At 41.7% G+C, this 20,449-nt stretch overlaps 1 protein-coding gene across 3 annotated transcripts in view; it reads left to right on the forward strand.

The window, feature by feature from the left end:
- LYPD6B (LY6/PLAUR domain containing 6B) overlaps positions 1-20,449 on the forward strand; it is a 162,115-nt gene that overhangs the window by 93,149 nt on the left and 48,517 nt on the right. For 2 of the 3 annotated variants that reach the window (XM_074336034.2, XM_074336047.2), the window contains one exon: positions 11,918-11,996. The exons of the other annotated variant lie outside the window; for it this stretch is intronic. The gene's annotated coding sequence lies outside the window, so the exon portion shown is untranslated. The remainder of the gene's footprint in view (positions 1-11,917; positions 11,997-20,449) is intronic. 3 annotated transcript variants of the gene reach the window in all.

Raw genomic sequence — 20,449 nt, forward strand, 5'->3', positions numbered from 1 at the left:
ATTCATATCCTCCATCTTTGTTTTTTTTCTTTTTAAGATTTAGTCATTCTTTCACCTGCTCCTTACAAAACATGGCTCCCATTGCTCTTCTTGTCACTATCCGTTGAGTGTGTTCCTCTTTATGTCTGTTTCTCTAAAGCTGTGTTTCCTAATGTGAAATCCATGGACTTCAGGGTTCGGAGAATCCCTAAACTGAGAGTAAATAGATGAACATGTGCATTTTTCTGGGAGGAGGGTTCAGGGCTTTCATCATATTCTCTAAGAGGTCCGTCATTCAAAAATTTTGAGAAACACAATTTTAAAGTGGTTATCTCAGAACTACAATCGGTACTGCTGGTGGTGGGGTCTGACCAGTGCAGAATTAGGTTAGAGGGACTGTGAACTCCCTTCTGTCAGTCAGGCCAAGATATTCCAATAGCTTCGTTCACTCAGCTGACATTTAGTGGGAAGCGCCTCTCAAAGTATGTGCTTGGGCTCTAGGTGCAGTTTCTCCCTTTAGGGAACATCACAGGACATCAACCTAGATGTTCAAGACAGTGGGGTCTGAGAGAAGGATTAAGGTGCCAACAATTATTTGAAAGATGCAAGCCCAGGATGGTGAGATGCGGAGGAAGAGAAGCAGGACAAGGGAAGACACGCTGCTTTATGGTGCTGGCTGATGCCTTTCCCCAGATGTGAAGAACCATATCTGTCTCTCAGCAGCTTACACATATTCACTTGGCTCAGTACTTTTCCAGGAGTGCTGTTCATAGGAGAGAGAAAGGAGGGTGGATTTTTCTGCTGGCCTCGCTCCCATCTCCTTTTCACCTTGGTAAAGCTATATCCCATGAGGTGCCAGCTCTATCTCACTTCAAGCTGGCATCTTCCACCCCTCAAAGACTGCTCAGAAAGCTAGGTCCCATGCATGCTTCGGAGGACCTTCTCGGCAGAGGAAGCATGTCACCAAAGGTGGAAATGAAAGAGAATACTGGGAGGAAGAAGACCGTGGTACTGCAATCGTATGTTCATATTTCCGTCTGTACAGACGCCTGATATTTATGAAGTCTGTGCCAGTGGTGATACAGTGGGTGAACAAACACAGACACGGTCTTCTCTGTGACAGAGCTTAAAGTCCAGTGTGGGCGACAGAGTAATCACATAATCGTACTAGCAAATGTGCACTTGCAACTGTGTTCAGTGCTCCTAGGAGAACGAAAAGTTGAGTGCTCTGAGAGCCTTTATTAGATGGAGTTAAGCTAGTGAGACAGGTTGGAGAAGGCATTCGAGCCACAGTGGCTCTGTGAACTGAAACAGAAAGGCCAGGGAAGACGGGCCAAGGCAGGCCAGGCTATATGAAAGGAGTTTCACCTTTCTCTGAGGAGCAATGGAAAAATGTTGGAGGACTTTAAGTAGAGAAGTGTTATAACCTGGTTAGAGGTCATTTGGAAGGCCCATGCAAGAGATTTCCTAGCAACATTGTCAGATAGGGCAAGACACTGTAGATGCCCACATAGAAATTTCTAGAACTGAGTGTAGAATACAGGCCTCCTTCTGAGCTCCCATGCCACAAATGGCAATGCTGGGAGATGGTCAGGTGACGGGCCCCTCCCACACAGCCCTAGGCCAGGGTCTCTATCCCGGAGGATGCCAACCCCAGGCTCTCATTTTTTCCCTCACAGCACTAACACACATTTTCTTTGAGCCTTACGGTGCTCGAGGCCCTGTGCCTACTCTGCTTCCAAGAGCTTTGGAGATAGTTGTGTGGCCAAAAACTCTGCATGTTCAAAACAAAACACATTACAAAGGAGAAACCCCCACAGGGAAGTAATTTGAGAAAGAACTTTTATCAGTCCAACTACCAAGTTACCTTTGGCTTGTGATAAACAGAATAATCCAACTCATTAACCCAGGAGAATGTCTCTCTGAAGGACACGCTTTTCTGTCTCTTGAAAATCTTTGAGAAGAATTTAAATGTATTCTCATTTGACAGGAATTTATTTATGTATTGTGATTACCTCCAGTCAGAGCAAATTGTCTGATGCTTTCGTGTAACTGCAGAAGCCTTGGGACTGGGCAGAGCAGGCTTGGCTGATTATAAATTTATGCATAGAATGTGTGTGTGTGTGTGTGTGTGTGTGTGTGTGTGTGTGTGTGTGTGTGTTCATGTTCTAATCAACTCAGAGGTGGTAGTAGTCATGTATTCTGAGCTGTGAATAATTTTGATTCTTCTTTTCTTCAGGATATTTCAAGATGGCTGCAAGAGCAGACCTCTCTTGACCCAATGATCTGTGTAGTTTCAATGCACACAGAATAATAGGGAATATCTATACACAAGATTGCAATTCCTCACATTCCCTGGAGTGCTCTGCATTTTTCCTTTCTAAACTGGGTAGCTGAGTGTGAGAAGTTGATTTAACATGTCAAATCTTGGACATTCCTTCTAACAGCCTTTAGGTGCACTCCGGCTTAGTAATTCTAAAGTGTGAGGAAAGAAATGGGGGACTTCGTAGTTGGATTTGGATAACTTGGAGGAATTTAGAAAGCCATAAAGGTGATTAAGGGCTGGAGAGAGTGACTAAAAAGAGATTAAAGGAGTGAAATTTGGATCCTGACCAAACTACAGATGTGGGAAGAGCAGAGGGCAAAACACTTAGAGGAAGATAAAATGTTGGGAAAGGAAGAGGGGCTGTTTGGAGGCTCTTAACCTCTTTTTGGGTCATGGACCCTTTTGTGAATCCAGTAAAAGCTCTGAATCTTCTGCTCAGAAGAATGTCTTCGCTCACACATACTAGACCCATCTCTTTCTTGCTCTTGCTCTCGGCTTCAGACATGTGGTTATCATATGTGTCTGGAATTGCCAGATCTTTTGATTTTTCAAGACAAGTTAAAAACACGGATATTTATGTGAATTTTTCCATAAAAAACAACAACAACTGGGCAAATTAAATATCTCTCTGGGCCATGGTAGTGCCTAGATTGTCATAAAATCTTCATCTTCATATTGTCTCTGAGTTCTTTTTTTATCAGTTTGGTTTGGCTCCACTTTTTCATGTGGGAGGCTTTCCTCAAATATCTGATCCTTGGTGACCTTAGCTATAAATTCAGTGAGTAGGTGGGGCTTGCCTATAGGTAATGGATGGTGAGTATATATGGGTGTTTCTCTGGGCGCATAGGTTTTCTAGAGAAGAATTGTCCAGTTCCCCAGGGGAGGAAGGAGTGAGGTGGATCTGAAGGAGGACGGAGGAAGGAGAAGGGATGTGTTCTCTAGCTGGATGCTGCTCGTACAGGATTGGGCCATTCAATATGCAGATTATTGCTAATCGGCCAGTGTTCCATCTTACATTTCATCCCACTGCTCCACGGTGCCTGATACCTTTGAAGCCAGAAATTCCTCATGTTACATTTTTCCAAAGAAGGAAACCCTGGTCTTTTGTCGGGTTAGATGCCTTGCTACGCAGGGCTGGGGAGAGGCTCTGGGTCTAAATTTGTACTTTGTTATCCATATTAAGCAAGTTTGAATCTCTCCAGATGATTCTGATACATACCTAGGTTTATGTTCTGTGATACCACAGAAAGGCTCATCTGACAGTGCACCTGTCTGAAAGCCTTCACACCTGTCTGAAAGCCTTCACACCTGTCTGAAAGCCTTCCATGACTCCCATCTCCTACCGCGTCAACTTGGAATTCCTTGGCATGGCGTTGGAGACACTGACCTCTCTTTTAGCCCTGCCTTCATTACTTGTCATTCACTCAGTCAGTGGGCCGGAGAACTGTGCTCTTCATGGAACCTGGAAAATGTCATGTGCCGTCACTTGGTTCTGTGTTGTTTGCAGATGCTGTTTTTTCTGTATTTTGTGCTCTTCCCTGACTTCCCACCATTTTTGCTCATTAAAATATGTTTTATCCCTCAAGATCTATCTGAAGTTCTACTTCCTCTAGGAAACTTTCACCCCTTTCAAGAGCATCCTTTTCTGTGCTCCCCACAGAATTCCAATTGTGCTTCTCTTGTGACACAGTATTATGATCTGGGTCACTGTTGTTCACCTGTGTGCTTATTGTATCCTCCCCTGCCTCCAAATGTAAGCTGTGTGCAGGCAAGGACTGTGTTTTTCACTTACTCTATATGTCTTACTGAATCAGATATTTCAGAGCACATGTTATACACGAGGCACTGTGCTAGGCTATGGAGACACACAGGAATAAAGTAGAGTTCCATCCAGATTCTGTCATGAGGTTGATGACAAGCGCTCAAGTCTCTGACGGGAGGGGAGAACAAGAAGGCCCTATCTGTCTGGCAAGCTGTCAAATATTAAAAGAAAGAGGAATCTAATGTGGTTGATGAAACTGCACAAAGACTTATGGATGAGCTGTCTTTTGAATTGGGCTGTTCTGTGTGAGATATTGACAAGGAGAAATAGTCAAGATAGAAATTTGTTGAATTAATGAATAAATCCTAAGCAGACCGACTTCAGAGTCTTGGAAGCCTTTGAAAAGCTATGTAAGAACAGTCAGTAATTTACTTTGATCAAAGCCTGGACCAAATGGAAGGGGGCAGTGGAAATTAAGGCTGGGAGAGGGGTTTGGGACTCATTCTAGTGGACCCAGATACTAGGCTATATGAGGTTTTACAATTAAGTTCGCGAACTCATCCTAGAAAAAGTGCTACACACCTCATTGCTGAATATCAACTATGGTCACCTTCCAAGTACTCCCCTTGGGAAGCTATGCACTGATGCCAGCACCTAGTCCACCCTTCAAAGCAATTTTGGAACTTTTTCTGGAACAGCCATCAGAGCTCTCGTCATATTACCCTCGATGTCCTGAATGTCATCAAAATGTCTTCCTTTCAATATTTCCTTTATCTTCGGGTAAAGAAAGAACTCATTGAGGGAAAGATCAGGTAAGTAGGGAGGGTGTGCCAATACAGTTATTTGTTTACTGGCTGAAAACTCCGTCACAGACAGTGTGGTGTGAGCTGGTGCATTGTCCCTGATGCAAGAGCCATGAATTGTTGGCAAAAATTTCAGGTCGTCTTTTTCACGCAGCCTTTTCAGCACTTCCAAATAGTAACCTTGGTTAACTGTTTGTCCAATTGGTACAAATTCATAATGAATAATCCCTCTGATATCAAAAAAGTTAACATCATTGCAACAAGTTCACGAACTTAATTGTCAGACCTGGTAAAACGACTGAGTTTCATTTGTCACTGAAAGTTTGTGGGCAGGCATGTGGCACAGTTGGGCTCTATTTAAAGTAGCAACAGGTGTTATGGTCCGTAAAGGAACCTGGAAGAGCAGGTAGGAAGAGGTCATGACCTGGTCCAAGACAGATGATCCAAGCTGGGGCCAGGCATGGAAGAGAGGGGCCAAGCTGGGGCCAAGCCGGCATGGAAGAGAGGGGACGGGCATGAGCAGTTTTGGAGAAGTGATCCAACTGTACTTCATTACTGTGGATTATGGAGCTGACTGGAATTGGGGAGCAAGAGGGTGAGAGCCCTTGATGACAATGCAAGTAGCTGAACCTGCGTCCTGACTAGAAAATGAATCTATTAATATGAAGAAGAGCATTGGGAAGAGGGAATGTTTTTGTGGTAGAGAGGATGTGTTCTGGTTTTGGATATTGTAGTGGAGTAGTATCCCCCAAACTAGAAATATCGAAGTCCTAACCCCCAGTGCCTGTGAACGTGACCTGATGTGGAAGTAGGGTCTTTGCCGATGTTAAATTAAGGATCTCAGGATGAGCTCATTTTGGATTTAGGGTGGTCCCCAGGGCCCATCTCTGTTGTCCTTACAAGAGAAAGGAGAGGGAGATGTGACACAGAGACACGAGGGGAAGGACATGTGAAGACAGAGGCAGAGATTGGCGTTATGTAGCTACAAGCCAAGGAATGCCACGGATGGCCAGCAGCCACTAGCAACTAGGAGGAGACAGGCGTCTCTCAGAGCCACCAGAAGGCATCAACCCTTCGACAACTTGGTTTTGGACTTCAGGCCTTCAGAACTCTGAGAAAATAAACTTAGGTTGTTTTAAGCCACAAAATGTGTGGTAATTTGTTACGGCAGTCCTAGGAAACATATAGATATGCTCAGATTTTAAAACAGAAGACAAGAATTGACAAACCTTGAAGCTCCATCTGTAACTTGGTTATTTTATATGATTCACTGGATTCACTCACCCTGGCCCTTTATGTTAAGGACCGTGTTGCTGGAGTTCGTTTGGTGAGGGTGTGAGGGTGAGGAGGGAGTTCTGTTGTTGATTCAATGAGGCAGGTAGAGTGGATTTGCTTCCCTACAGGGGAAACTATTTCACAAGCAAGAAGCAATCAGTAGTTGAGTCTTAACTGAGTTTCTGTTTTGTGCCCAACACTATGCAGGGCTCTCAAAGAACCACCAAGAGACAGCAAGAAGCAAAAACACCACTCAGCACAGTGGAAATATCACTGTTGATGAGCTTGTCAACGATACCCGACAGATGGAGCACCGGTCTTTAGCTAGAGAACCTCTGGAACCATTAAAGCGGTCTTGGGGACAGCCCAGTCTGTGGGCTGCAATGCTGATGGCTGCCACCCTCATGACATCATAGGTGACATCATCAGTGGTGGATACCCAGCTAGTTCAGAACTACAAAGGCAAATATTTCAATTAAAGATCATTTGAAACCCCCACCCCCCACCCCCAAAATAATAAGATTCCACATAGACTCTTGAGATGCTCACAGCTCAATATACTGAAACAAAATATTAGCAAGGCTAATACGTAATCAATTGGTGAGTGGTATATGGAAGATTGAATTGGATAAGGAACCTTAGTTTATTATTTTATTCATTGGATACTTGAAGTTTTTCATAGCTCATCACTGAGTTTCAGATTCTGTGACAAAGTCAGTCAACAGGTGTGTCCCTTAATTCCTAAAGTCAAATTACCCTATGGCTTGATGTATGATGCGTGCTGATTTAACAGCAGAGCCCTGAAATTTGTAGGCTGAGAAAGCATCCTCTTTTTCTTTCTTCCTTGCAAGGAAAATGCTGTGCAGCCCCCAGATTCAGCAGGGTGTGGAAGCACAATCACCCTCCGGTAATGCAAACTGAATGAATTCAAGTAATGTGTTATCTAAATGACTTGACAAGTTCCCATGCACCTGGCTAATTGCGTCAGTCTGCTGTCTTTTCTCTTCTGTGGGCTGGGACTTGGCAGGCGTGAGTGTTAGCTGGAGTGTTAGTGGTCCCCTGCTGCTGGCATGTGCCCTGGACAAGAGACCCCGCCGATCACTGCAGCCTTGAGAGGACCCAGGGGCCTTGTTTGATGACTCCAAGAGTGCTTGAGGTCTTTACTTCTAATAATAGGAGATTTCACATTGGTTTCTAGATATGTCTACTCTAGGCAAAGCTGTGCCAAGCTTGTGTTGGCTTTGGGGAGGTAACCTGAGCAGGACGGGAGAGTTTGAGGAGACTAATGGCGCTGGGACACGAGGACAGGCTGGGTGATTCCTGGTGCCACCACTGACATTTGTGACTTACCTCCAACGGTCCATCTTGTTCTGGTCCCCCTCTGAATCTAGCGTAGTTCCCTTCAAGCCAGAGCCTCTGGAGCCAGACCTAATGGCCACCTGTGCTATATGCCAAACGTTATCTATGGAGAGGATGGAAATTAAACTATGGTGTTGGTGGCTCTCAGCACTAAGAAAGGACATCATTCAGCTCTCGTGGTTGGACTTTTCCAGTGAAGGAGAAGGTCATTACTTGTGACTCAAATCTTAAAGCACCTGGAAATCCTTTCGTCCCCAGTAATCTCTTGTTTTGGACTCACTTGTGTCATGTGCAGGGCACTTTGGTCTGCAGTCCTGCCTTTTCTTTTTAGGAAGAGAGGGAACTGAGGTTGGTTAAGGCATCTGAGCCAGTGCTGGATATGGAGGCATGAGAAATGACGGCACTATTCCTGGGAATAACATCCCAAAGACGCTCTTCTGAGGATGACTTTTAGTTCGCACAGAGCATTTGGGAAAGACAGAGAAAGTTCCTGTAACATGGGGGTCAGGGGTCTTGGGGCAGTGACTCCCTGTTTTGGAGTAGGGGTCTTCAGGGTGTCCGGGAGGTGTTTCTACTAGTCACTTTCTTTGGATTTAGATTACCCTGATTGGGGATAAGGAAATGAATGACAGCAAGGACTGTGAGAAGGAGAGGAGACAGTGTCCCTGAAATCTTCATAGACTCCTTCCTGGGAATCGGATAATTCAGAGGAGAAAGCAAAAAGAGAGGGTATTAGTGATTTAGAGCTGCCATGACGAGTACCACAGACTAGGTGGTTTAAGCAACAGAAATTTCTCATACTTCCGGAGGCTGGAAGTCTGAGAGCAACATGTCACAGGGTTGGTTTCTTCTGAGGTGTCTCTCCTTGGCTAGCAGATGGCTGTTTTCTCTTTGTGTCTTCTGTACACGTCTGTGTCTAAAGTTTCTCTTATAGGGACAGTAGCCATATTGGATGAGAGCCCACCCTAAGGAACTCATTTGGATTTAGTTACTTCTTTGAAAGCAGATTAGGGGAAGACATGTTTTTCTAGTTGATTTCGTCGGGGTATTTTATCTGCAGGGCTAGAAAGCAGTGCTCCACAGTAGTGCAGTTTCTCTGACGTCTTGACATCAGCTGTTCTGATAGAAGCTCATTATCACTGGGTCAGGGGTTACGAATGACACATTATAAGCTTTAAGCACCGTGATATGAAGAGTTCCAGTGCACACTGGCTACAGAGTGGGGATATTCTAATCTCACTTCAGCTTTAAAAATGAAGAACATTAATTAAGATTGTGGGGAAGATTTACCTACCCCTTAGGGAAGAAAAAGTATTTAGAAGACTTTTGTTTTCTTGCTGCTGCTACTGATTCTGAAACTTGGATTTATACAATTAATTGGTTCCTTGTGGAGTGGCTCTTCTGCCTCTTATACACTGTGCGTGGCATAAAGTTTAGTATTTTAAGAAAATCAAGCTTTTCATATTGTAAGTATTTGATAATTACTTATTGAATTAATTATGTAGAAATTGATTTCAGGATAAACAAAATGTGGTATATACTTGCAATGGAATGTTATTCAGGCATAACGTGTGGAATTCTGATACATGGTACAACAAGGATGAACCTTGAAAACATTATGTTAAGTGAAAGACAGACACAAAAGGACATGTACGATTCCATTTATGAGGTACTTTGAATAGGCAAAGTCAGAGAGAAGACAGAAAGTAGAATAGTGATTATTAGCGCCTGGGGCGGGGGTAATGGAACTTACTGTGTAATGGGTACAGAGATTGTTTGAGATGGTGAAAAAGTCTTAGAAATAGATAGTGTTGGTAGTTGCACAACATTGTGGATGTACTTAATGCCTCTAAACTGTACACTTAAAATGTTAAATGGTAAATTTTATGTTATGTATATTTTACCATAATAAAAAAAGTTTAAAAAAATGACTGCAATGCAGAAGGATATATAAGACTTCTACAAATGCAAAAATATATAATTAAACCTTATATTTCTTAGACATATATTATAAACCTTCTGAGGGCTTTTTTTCTGTAGATCTGCTCCCAATCTGCAATAGAGAAAATCTTTATTCTAGGCTGTTGCCAGAGACCACCACCTCAGATAGTCGTAGCGCCAATGCCACCTGGCTTTTTGTTAGGAGTAATAATATTTCTGGGAAATAGCTCAAAGGATATGGCGTCCATTAATTCTTCCAAAAATTCTTATTTGTATCCCTGGACCAAGCTAGATGATCTGACTGCTGTGTGCTTGGGTGCCATCTTGGCCTTCCTAAATCATTTCAGTGAGTTGTGCTTTGGCCTCTTACATCACACTGAGGGAAGCAGTGAAAAGCGCTATAGTAGACTCCCTACCGTGTACACTTAGAAGCACTATTAATTATTACTTTCCCTCCTGACCCTCCAATGTGGATGATAAAGATACTTTAAGAATTTACCCAAGGCAGGGAAGGTTAACATCTTGGGAGAAATGTCTCAATGACAAGAAAAAGCTAGCACTGTTGAGAAGTGTGTACATTTTATTTTATTTGAAGAGTCAATATGATTGTCATCTGTCTGTTTTCTTCTTTGCTTTGGCCACAAGGATACTCAGAATCCAATTTATGAACCACATCAAGTAATAGTTTACTTTACAACATACATTTCTGTGGACTAACTTTTCCCCATGCTCTTATAGTCTCTTTTTTTATGTTGTCTTCTTTATGTACCATGTTTCCCCGAAAATAAGACCTAGCTGGACAAGCAGCTCTAATGCATCTTTTGGAGCAAAACTTAATATAAGACCTGGTCTTATTTTACTATACTATAAGACTGGGTATAATATAATATAATATTGGGTCTTATATTAATTTTTGCTCCAAAAGACGCGTTAGACCTGATGGTCCAGCTAAGTCTTATTTTTGGGGAAACACGGTAGTATTCACATATTTTATAAATCAACTCACCCTTTTTTGACATTAGATGGTGTATTAGTTGGGATGTATGTATGTGTGTGTGTGTATATACACTGAGAGAGAGAGAGAGAGGTTTATTGTAAAGAATTTACTTACATGAGTATGGAAGCTCGCAGGTTTGAAATCTGTAGGGCAGGCCAGCAGGCTGGAGACCCAGGAGGGAACTCAGACTTTTCTCTTAAGTCCTCAACTTGGATGAGGCCCCACCCACATTACAGAGGACAATTTGCTTTACTCAAAGTCTACTAATTTAAATGTTAATCGCCTGATAGATACATGGATAAAGAAGTTGTGGTATATATACACAATGGAACACTATTCAGCGGTAAGAAAAGATGATATAGGAACATTTGTGACAACATGGATGGATCTTGAGTATAATGCTGAGCAAAATAAGTCCGACAGAAAAAGCAGAGAACCATGTGATTTCACTGATATGTGGTATATAAACCAAAAACAACAAAAGAATAAGACAAACAAATGAGAAACAGAAACTCATAGATACAGACAATAGTTTAGTGCTTACCAGAGGGTAAGGGGGGTGGGGGGTGGGAGATGAGGGTAAGGGGGATCAAATATATGGTGATGGAAGGAGAACTGACTCTGGGTGGTGAACACACAATGGGATTATAGATGATGTAATACAGAATTGTACACCTGAAATCTATGTAATTTTACTAACAATTGTCACCCCAATAAATTAAAAAAAAAAGTTAATCGCATCTAAAAAAATGTCTTTACAGCAATATCTACATATGTTTGACCAAACAACAGGGTACCATAGCCCAGCCAAGTTGATTAAACACATAAAATTAACTATCACAGATAGGGATATAAATATATATTAGAATTTTTAAAAATTGGGCCGAATTGTTATTTGTCTTCTCTATTTGCTTATCTGAGTGCATGTAGAAAACGTTTCCAGTTCCCTCCCACCTCCTCATCTAGGTTCAGTCTCATGTTGTCATGATTTCCTCAGCTGGCAGGGCAGTCTTCCAAAGCAGGGCTGGTTAAACAGCATAGAGCCTGCATTGTGTATGGATGTGTTGAATGTGTGAATATGCTGACCTGCCAACATACCCTGAGACATGTCAGTGTAATACAAATTTCTGCCAGCTCCTTTCTTGGTAAACAGCCATTTTTGTGAAGGAATGTGATGAGGTGTATGATTCCACCAATTATTACCATTCCCAATTAGACGGGACCCAGGCATAGGTTAATAAAATGTTAACTCACTCTTTCTGGAACCTCAACAGGGATTTGATTCCCAGGATATCAAGCATTTGATATTGTTCAGTTGTTTATATTGCTGCTGTTCTGTTCTGAGAGGTCTTCAAACATTGGTCGGAGACCTGCCATTTATGAGAAAACATTCCAGTTGTTCAGGAATGTAACTCATCATCAGACAGTAGCTCTTACCTTATTTTTATTTTTTATTTTTTTTTTACCTGTGGTAGGCTGGTGGTTCCTTCGTTTGGGCGCAGACCTCTTCACTGCTGGAGAGAGGAGCCTGACAGCTGCGCTCTTTCTCTTAAGGTAAGAATCGAGATGATTACGAACAACCCTTGGCTTTCATTTGGAAGCTCTGGATTAGGTTGTCAGGGATCCACGTGCAGTCTTGAACCTCTTGGGACTCTGTCTATCTGTAGTCCATCTCCTTGGTGGTGTGCCAGGTTTTCTATCCCATCCCAACCCTTTGCTGCTCAGTGCAGTCCTGCCATTTGGAAGCCTGGCTTTGGCTTTAGTTACATTTCCACTGCCCACGGAATGGTCAGTGGATCATCGATTTCTCTGCTTCCCACATAATACACTAATTTGGTCAATTAAAAGAGAATCTTCCAGAGCAGTCGTCTCAGTCAGGGGGGTAGGAATATGTGGGGAGAGTAGGAGCAATGCTCAAAAGTGCCCATGTCAAGTGAAATATTAAATATATTGCTAACTCTACTTAGTGAGTGTATGCACTGACTATTGAGCATTCGTAATTATAGGACATTTAAATGGTGAGGATTAGAAAATATTTCCTGATCCAAAACGGTATGAGAATGTTAACTCTAACAGAAAAGAGGCGACAGCATTGAAATGGGCCCACTTAGAGTTGTGTTCTACTGATGACTGCTTTTTACTTCATTTTCCCCGTTTGGTTTAGGTGTCAGCCTTAATACTCAGGCTACTCAGGTTCAGCTGTTAGGCCTATCTCCCTTTTCCCAGTGAAAAAACTGAATCTGAGGTTTGTTTTTCTGAGGTCAGGCTGCCAAGACCAAAGAATGTCTTTTTGAGGGTTTGGGGACCTGCGACTGGTCTGCTGAGTAATCTCCCTGGTGTGGGCTCTCAGCTTCCAGCCAAGAGGCCCTCTGCCTTGCAAACAGACCTCCCACCTTGAATCTGTAGGAGGAGCCAGGAGCCTTTAAGGGAAGTTGTCTGAGATTGTGAGGGGATGGGGCCAGGGCCATGTTTACCTTCCTGTTTCTTGTCTAAAGAGCAGATTGAATTACTATCGTGTTTCCCCCAAAATAAGACCTAGCTAGACCATCAGCTCTAATGTGTCTTTTAGAGCAAAAATTGATATAAGACCCGGTCTTATCTTGCTATAAGACCTGGTATAATATAATATAATATAATATAATATAATATAATATAATATAATATAATATAATATAATATAATATAATTAATATAATATAATATAATATAATATAATATAATATAATATAATATAATACCGTGTCCTATATAACACCGGGTCTTACATTAATTTTTGCTCCAAAAGATGCATTAGAGCTGATGGTCCAGCTAGGTCTTATTTTCGGGGAAACAGGATAGCACCCATGTTTATTAATGTTAATTATATGTTTTAAATACAAAGTAGAAGTCCATAGACTACCTACTAAGATGCTTTACTTCTTGCCCTTTTTAAAGGATGATGTTGTACTACCCGAATGAGGCCCAAGAAAACAACTAGGAATCTGTATACTATTGTGACTGGTTCCCCCAGGAGATATTGGGTAGTGTGTGAGCTGTTACTTCAACTTAAGAGTCTGCTATTAATAAACTCGAAGAATATGGAGTTTAGACGAGTGATGGTCCAGGAATAAGACATATAGAGAGCATTAGGTGATCTTCCAAAGCAAGGAAACTTAAAGCATTTTTACTTACAGTGTTAAACATAGTGGTAAGAACATCATCATCATCAATGATAATAATAATAATGATCACAATGATAGTAAAAAATAACAACTCTAATATTAACCATCTCTATTGCCACCATCAGGACAACTAACAATTATTGGCTCCAATTTTCTGCTGGACAGTAGACTAAGCATTTTATTTGCATTATTCTCTCTTAATCTGCATAACATCCTTATGAGGAAAGTCCTATTAATATCCACCATTTACATTTGAGGAGACTGGGGTTGGAAGAGATTAGGTAAATTGCCTAAAGTTAGACAGCCAGGCTAAAAGGTGGCAGAAGGGGGAATGTAACTGACTGAACAGCACAGAATGGGGTCCGCATGCTGAAGCCTCATCCCACATGCAGATATTTATGGCTGGCATTCCACTTGACTTTCACACTTGTCCCTGCTCACATGCCCTTTGCCCTCTAACTACCTATCATTGACATTTTTAAAAGACTTTGTTAAAATATAGCTAACATACAATATTATATTAGTTTAAGGTGTACACTGTAGTTATTCAACATTTATATACTTAAAGAAGTGATCACCATGATAAGTCCAGCAACCATCTGACACTGTACAATGCTATCACAATATTATGTATTGACAATATTCCCTGTGCTGTACATTACATCACAATGATATATTTGTTTTATAACTGGCAATTTTAACCTGTTATTCCCCTTCACCCTTTTCCCAACTTTAAAATTTTTTCTGTTATACTTGACATTAATATTATTTTATATTAATTTCAGGTATATAGCATAGCAGTTAGACACTTATGTAATTTAAGAAGTGATTCCCCTGACTAGTCTAGAACTCATTTGGCACTATATATAATTATTACCATATTATTGGCTATAATCTCTATGCTTTACATCGCCATGACTATTTTGTAACTACCAGTTTGTACTTCTTAATCCCTATACCTTTTCCTCTTTCCCCCAGACCTCTCCCATCTATCACCCTGATAAGTCTAGTACCTATAAGATACCATACAGAGTTATTACAATATTATTGACTATATTCTTTATGCTGTACCCTACATCCCCATGATTACTGTGTAACAACCAATTTGTACACCTTAAGCCCTTCCCATTTTCACCCAGCTCTTCAACTCCCCTTCCATCTGTCAACCATCAAAATGTTCTCTGTATCTGTGAGTCTGTTTCCACTTTGCTTGTTTTTTTATGTTGTTCTTTAGATTCTACCTATAAGCTAAATCACATTGCATCTGTCTTTCTCTTTCTGACATACTCCAGTCAGCGCAGTACCCTCCATGTCCATCCATGCCACCCACAGATGGCAAGAACTCATTCCCTTCCCTGACCAAGCAATATTCCATTGTACATATGTATCACCTCCACTTTATCCATTCATCCATTGACGGACACCCAGGCTGCCGCCACATCTTGGCCATTGTAAACAATGATGCAATGAACATATGGATGCACACGTTTCCTCAAAGTAGTGTTTTTAGTTTCTTCAGATAAATACCCTGAAGTGGGATTACTGGGTCCTTCTTTGTCTCTTGTTGTAGCCTTTGTTTCAAAGTCTATTTTGTATGGTATAAGTATTGCCACTCCAGATTTTCTTTTTCTTTCTGTGTTCATGAAATATTTTTACCATCCCTTTACTTTCAGTCTGTGTGTGTCTTTCAATCTGAAGTGAGTCTCTGGTGGGCAGCATATGTAAGGGTCTTATTTTCTTATCCATTCAGCCACCCTGTTGTTTGATTGGAGTATTTAATACATTTACATTTAAATGAATCGTTGAAAGATGTGTAGTTATTGCCATTTTATTCATACTTTTGATTTTTTTTTTCATCTTAAAGAAGTCCCTCTAACATTTCTTATAATACCGGTTGGTGGTGATGAACTCCTTCAGCTTTTCTTATGTCTGGGAAGCTCTTTATCTGTCTTTCAATTTTAAATGATAGCCTTGCTGGGCAGAGTAATCTTGGTTATAGGTGCTTGCTTTTCATCACTTTGAATATTTCCTGCAAATTCCTCTGGCCTGCAAAGTTTCTGTTGAGAAATCAGCTGACAGTCTTATGGGACCTCCCTTGTTGGTAACTAACCGCTTTTCTCTTGCTGCTTTTAAGATTCTCTCCTTGTCCTTAACCTTTGGCATTTTAATTAATGATGTATCTTTGTGTGGGCCTCTTTTGGTTCATCTTGTTTAGGACTCTCTGCTCTTGGGCATGTATGTCTGTTTCCTTTGCCAGGTTAGGGAAGTTTCCTGTCATTATTTCTTCAAACAGGTTTTCAATTCCTTGCTCTCTTTCCTCCTTCTGGTACCTCTGTGATGCGAACTACAGTGGTACACTTGATGTTGTTCCACAGGCCCTTAAACTGTCCTCATTTTTTTGCATGCTTTTTTCTTTTTTCTGTTCCGATTGTTTACAATGGCCAAGATGTGGTGGCAGCCTGGGTGTCCGTCAATGGATGAATGGATAAAGTGGAGGTGATACATATATACAATGAAATATTGCTTGGTCAGGGAAGGGAATGGGTTCTTGCCATTTGTGGCAGCATAAATGGACCTGGAAGGTACTGTGCTGACCGGAGTATGTCTGATTGGGTGTTTTTCTACTACCTTATCTTTTAAATTGCTGGTTTGATCCTCTGTTTTACCTAATCTACTGTTGATTCCCTCTAATGTATTCTTCATTTCAGTTATTGTAGTCTTCATTTCTGACTGGGTTTCTTTTTTTTTTTTTTTTATGTTTTCTATTTCCATTTTTATGTTTTCTGTCTCTTTGTTGAAGTTCTCAGTGGGATCACTGATCATCTTTACAGCCAGTGTTTTGAACTCTGCATCTGGTAGATTACTTATCTCCATTTAGTTTAGTTCTTTTTCTGAAACTTTGTTCTGTTCTTTCATTTGCGACATGTTTCTTCATCTCCCCATTTTGTCTGTCTCTCTGTGTTTGTTTCTTTGTATTAGGTAGGGCTCCTATTCTCCTGGTATTAGTAGAATGGCCTTATGTAGTAGGTGTCCTGTGGGACCCAGTGGTACAGTTTCCCTTGTCACCTGAGCCGGGTGCTCTATATATGTCCCTTGTGTGGGTTGTGTGTGCCCTCCTGTTATAGTTGAGTCTTGGTTGCTGTTTGCATATCAATGGGAGGGATTGATCCTGGGGCTGATTGGTTGTGAGGACTGGCTGTGATTAGAGTGGAGTTGCTGCTGTGCAGGGGTTGACCCTACAGAGCAGGATTCACTTTAGCAGGACTCTTGTGCCTGCCCAGCAGCCTTTTGTGTGTGTCATCCTGGGAGATGGCCCAGTGATGCTCTGGCTTGGTGTGGAGCAGGCCGTCAGGCATGCCAGCCCCAGAGCCTCCTGGGAGGGGCTCTGTCACAGGCCACATTCAACCACAGCCTACATGTGCCTTGCTTGGGGCCACCTGGCATGAGCCATGAAGTAATCTGCAGATCTCCACAACCTAAGCTTGGCTTGGAAGTGCCTTGGCAGGCCAAGCCATGAACTGAGGCCAATGCTGCTAGTGCCAGGCTTGGGGCTGCTCTGCAAAAGGTACAGGACATGCTTAAGCCAGATGCTGCTCGTTTGGGTTTTGTGAACCTTTGAGAGATTTTAGCAAAGTCTTTAGGTCTTTAGCATGAGCCAAGACAGGCCTTTTGTTCATAAAAGCCACTGGAATTGGCTTGGGTGGGCCTAAAATTTGGGTGGGGCAGGGTCCCAGGGAATCACCAGGGCATGGCCAACGGTGTCGGCTAGATTGTTGGAAATTTGGATATGGTGCTCATCTAAGTCTGAATGCCGGGAGTGGGGAGAGCTCAACAAAGAAACAATGGATTCTGCAAGTATTTCTGTCTGGGAGAAAGCTGTCCCTTGAGCCCTCAGCTGGAAGCCAGACAACTCAGTTCCTCCCCATATGTCCCTGATGCCTTTTGAGCTGCTGCCCCAGCACTTGAGTTCAAAGCGAGTGAGTCCATCAGTGAGTAAGTCTGTGCATGGGCTGTTTAAGAGAAATGTCAGGAACTCTAGTTGCCATACTACTCACATAGCCATAATCTGTGCTGATTTTTCAGTCAGAAGTGGTGAGGACTTCTCTTCTTGGCACTGGAACCCTGGGCTGGGGAGCCTGGTGTGGGGCTTGGACCCCTCACTCCTCATGGGGGCACCTCTGCAGCCAAGATATCCCTCTCAATTGTTAATGGTCACACGCAGGTGTGGGACCAGCTTGTTTGGCATCTCTGCCCCTCCTACCCATCTTGAGGTGGCTTCTTTTGTGTGTTCTTAGTTGTAGGACTTTGATTCAGCAAGACTTCAGGTGATTGTCAGTGATCGTTGTTCAGTAGTTTAGTTGTAATTTTGATGTGGTCATGAGAGGAGGCAAGCACAGCTTAGACCTCAGCTGTTCCACCATCTTCCCTACCAGTGACATTTTGTATTTTCTCCACTGATGTAGTCAAAACATTTAAAAATATATAAGTAGTTAAAGATTGTGAAACAATATTGGACTTATAGAGAACATAGAAAAATAATAAAGACTGAAAATCACCCAGTTTTAAAAGTTGCCAACTCTATTGTCATGAACCCATTAGTGTGTTTTGCTTTTGCCTTTCCCCTTGTGTATAATTTGTTCACATAGTTGCTACATATTTAAGTTTTGAATTTTAAATTTAACAAGTATTTTCCTGTGCCTTTGTGTTCATAAGTCTATTTTTATGGCTGCTGTATTTGGTTAGAAGGCACTTAAGTTTATTTCCCAAGTTGTATCCTTCAGTTGCTCCCATGTGACAAGGGCAGAGTTCCGCACATCATATGGAATAGCCAATTTCTGTCTGTTGACAGTTAGACATTGTAAGCACCTTGTTTCTTGAATGGTGTCTCTGTGGAGTTTGGCAGGAGTCCTGCTGGCTTGGAGCTCAGGAGACCCAGATTTGGCTCTGCACTGAAACTAGCTGCAAGTCCCTGGGTAAATTATTTTAGCATCTTCATCTATGGACAACTTATATCTAGTAAGTTCTGTAATTCCATGAAATCAGGAGTTTTCTGAACTCTCTTGATTTATAACCTGATCAATTCCAATTGATGCAAGGTTTGGTGGGGCTCAGCTGTGTTACTATGGGTAGCTTCAAGCAAGGAATTTTGTTTCTCAAGATGACCAAATCTATAAAATCTTGAAAGTGAAATGTCTTAGCTACTTTTATATAATTCTTGCTATCCCCACTCTGGCCCCCCACCATCTTTCTCCCATGCCTACATACCCACAGAATAGACAGTACAAAGTACCTTCTCAACAAATATGTGATGAGCAAACAAATATATATGCATGACAGATGTTACTGGTCTTTGCCTAAGAACCTTTAGCAGTATGGCTGATCCAACATATCCAATTAATAAGATTGTTTCATTTAGATGTGGTGGCTTTGTTTATAATAGACAGGGAATTAAACCTCTAAAATGTGTCATAACATGTGTCAGAGTGATTTTCCTACTAATATGATTATCAATTCTTCCCACAAGTGGCAGATGAAAGAACACTGATCTATGGAACTTCATATATCCCCCCCGTATTGTGGGGTTTTTGCTTAGGTCGCAGTAAAATCAAAATTTACAATGTCATCATTCTCATTTTTGACCAGCAGAAAAAATGAAGGCATTTGGGGCTTCCTGCATTCTTGAAGTAACATTTCTGGGTCATAGGGATTATATGGTTGGTTCTGACTGTCTCTCCCTGATTCTTACCTGGTGATGCTGACCTTGAATGGGTTTTCTTATGCCTTGAAGGAATCTACCCACTTCCTTATGTGTTAATTCATCCAAGACCATGACATAGAGCTACTTCCCAGGAGACCATATCTTGCCATTTCTGGCCCCATAGTTTATCACAGATAAAAAATCCTGTGTTTCCGTATCACCCTTCTCTGCAAGACCTAATTTGGCACCTATCTTGGTTGAAGAAGCTTGCCTCCGTCTCCCCAGATTTGATCACTAATCAGCTTTAACTTTTCCCAAGTTAATATGCTGACTGGTTGGCTTCACTAGGTGGCCACTAGGTGGGTGAGATGAGAGTGTAAAAGCACCATGAAGTAGTTCGTAAACCTGCTGGCAAAGAGACAAGAGGCCTGATTTCATGTGTGTGTGTGTGTTTGAAATGCTATTGATAATAAAGCCTTATTTGTTTAGGGGTCTATATCAGTTATCTATTGTATAATAATACACCCCCCCCAAACTTAGTGGCTTAAAACAACAACCATTTTATTTGCTCATGAGTCTGTGGATCAGCAATTGGGCTAGACTCTTCTAGTCTTACCTGGGGTCATTCATACTGTTGCACTCAGCTGGTACCTGGGAGGTGGTCGATATAAGGGACCTCAGCTGGGATACTCATCTCTGTCCTGTGGTCTCATCCTCCAATAGGCTAGCTCAGCCTCCTTCACATGACAGAGCTGTCCAACAAGAGTACCAGAGTGCAAGCTGCACATTCTATTGGTCAACAAAGTCATAGGGCCAGCCCACAGGGGAGAGGGGCTGGAAATAGAGTCCACTTGTTAATGGAATAGTTGCAGAGAATTCATGGCCATTGATAATAGGCTCTTTGATATGAATTCAATCTAAGATTACTTTACTTTAAAATTATTTTATTTTGCCTTTAAACCATCTTGGAGTAGGGATGGTGTTGTCAGCCCATCTGAGAGAAGAGAAGTCTGGAAAACAGAGGTGTTCTGTAACATACCCAAAAGTATAGTAATAAAGATAGTAATAATAACAGCAAATATTAATGTTGTTCTTCCATATTCCAGCACTGTCTTAAGTCTTTTACATATCATAACACATTTGGTCTT

Source organism: Rhinolophus sinicus, chromosome 17, assembly GCF_057876585.1.
Source record: "Rhinolophus sinicus isolate RSI-liver-muscle chromosome 17, RSI-T2T, whole genome shotgun sequence".
NCBI classification, from domain to species: Eukaryota; Metazoa; Chordata; class Mammalia; order Chiroptera; family Rhinolophidae; genus Rhinolophus; species Rhinolophus sinicus.